The sequence below is a fragment of the Hylobates moloch genome, unplaced genomic scaffold (genome assembly GCF_009828535.3).
Source record: "Hylobates moloch isolate HMO894 unplaced genomic scaffold, HMol_V3 SCAFFOLD_11, whole genome shotgun sequence".
Taxonomy (NCBI): domain Eukaryota; kingdom Metazoa; phylum Chordata; class Mammalia; order Primates; family Hylobatidae; genus Hylobates; species Hylobates moloch.
In genome coordinates this window covers 92972416-92974270 of record NW_026652286.1, presented here as the reverse complement: position 1 = coordinate 92974270, position 1855 = coordinate 92972416, and the positions used below count along the sequence as shown (strand labels likewise).

At 61.6% G+C, this 1855-nt stretch overlaps 1 pseudogene; it reads right to left on the bottom strand.

Moving 5' to 3' along the window:
- Positions 1-278: 278 nt before the first annotated feature.
- On the bottom strand, positions 279-1250 carry LOC116477067 (uncharacterized; annotated as a pseudogene).
- Positions 1251-1855: the final 605 nt, after the last annotated feature.

The window sequence follows — 1855 nt, the reverse complement described above, 5'->3', positions numbered from 1 at the left end:
ATATGCACATAGCAGGCAATGCAGGCATTGCTTAGTCCTCGGCTCTTAAATGTCTGGGCCAAATCCCAGCTGCAGCCAGTGCTGCCTCTGTGGAGTCAGTGAGTCTTCCCCAGGATCTTGTTTACCCTAACACGTGCCCTGCGCCACAGGTTTGCTGAGGGCACTGATTTAGGCTGAGAGCTCATCATGAGGGACAAGCTAGGTGTTATGTGTTGGGTGAGGGCAGAGTTACTAAGTTGTGTGTGTTGTGGGGGGAGGTTGGCAACAAGAGCTGACGTTCATTGTGCCTGTGGCAGTGTGCCCGCTACCCTCACAGCCACTCTATGAGACAGATGCCACCATTCTGTCAATTTTACAGATGAGAAAACTGAGGCAGAGAAATAAAGAAACTGGCCCAAGGTCACACAGTCAGAAGATGGCAGAGCCAGGATTTGAACCCAGGCAATCTGACTCCATAGCCCACGCTCACCACCATTGCCCCCGGCAGCCTGTATAAAGGATAGTGCAGTTGGGCTCGACAGAAAGTAGGGTAATGGGGTCCGCAGAGGGACAGTTGGGGCAGGGAAGGGGGCTCCAGGTTCCGATGAGCAGTTGGGGCAGGCTGTGAGGAAAACCAGTGTGTTGGGGCTTCTTGTGAGAGTCAGAGAGCCTCAGTCAGAGGATTAGAGGTTGTGCTCTCTCCCCGAGAGCAGAGCACTACCTGCGGGCAAGGTATCCCGGTGTGCCAAGAATGGGTTACAAGTGTGTGGTCAAGACCGAGATCTCCCCTCCCCCACCCGACCCTCCAGAGGGTCCAGGGGCTCCCGGGGCATCTCTGGCCCCTTCCCCCAGCCCCGCCTCTGGCTGAGAGCAGCCATCGCCTTACTTCACTGTGCTATGGGGCAGCGTCGTTTCCCGCCAGCCGCGCTGTGAGAAAGCCAGGGAGCCCTGCCTGGGCACAGCCCCGACTGCAGGTCGCCCAGTGCCCGCGTCCTCCCAGGCACAGGAGCTCGGCACTGCGGACGCTACTTCCACAGCGGCGGCCGCCTCTGCCGCTCCCAGTGCCGGGCACAGGCAGCCCACTTCCACCTACGGCTGCTCTGCTATTGGCGGTGGGGTTAGGCCTGACAGTCGGGGTGGGCTCTCCGTTCACCAAGCTCAGGGAATCCCCCGAGAAGCTCATTCAAACCATTCGGCATCCCGGTGCCTGCTGCCTTCCACAGGCTGCACGATCCTGGGCAGGGGACCCCCGCGGATTCCAGATCCCTCATGAGGATGGTGGAAATAGTAATGCCCACCGCAGAGGGCACCTGCAAGCATTAAATGAGCTGGTCTGCGCATCCCGCAAGCCTTTGCCGAGCGCCTGCTCTGTGCCAGGCAGTGCTAAGTGTGGGGATGGGAAATGAACTAATAAACACAGTGCTCACGCTCAAAGAGGGGAAGTGGCCAGGGCCAGGGAAACGCACCCAGAGACAGAAACCGGGATATGCAATCAATAAGGCTCGGCACAGAGCCCAGCACGGAGCACGCCGCCCGCACACACTCCCTGGGCCTCCCTTTAGAGCAAGAACGGCCTGGCCGGACAGGGGATTTCACCGCTGCCCTCTGCAGCCCGCAGGGAGCCCGAGGGCAGACGTAAAGCCCATGCTGGCGTTGGCCAGGAAACAGGCCTTTACGGGGAGCGGAAGCAGCCATCAAAGCCGAGCAAGCTGGGGCAGGCCAGGGAACGCTGAGAGCCCGGACGCGGAGTGCTTCCCACCGCCGCCACGGCCCCGGCCGTGGCGCCTCCCTGCCTGGCCACACGGGGGCGCGCTCCCGCTCCGCGCCTCGACCGCGCCTCGACCGCGCCCCGACCGCGCCCCTTCCGCCAGCCCCG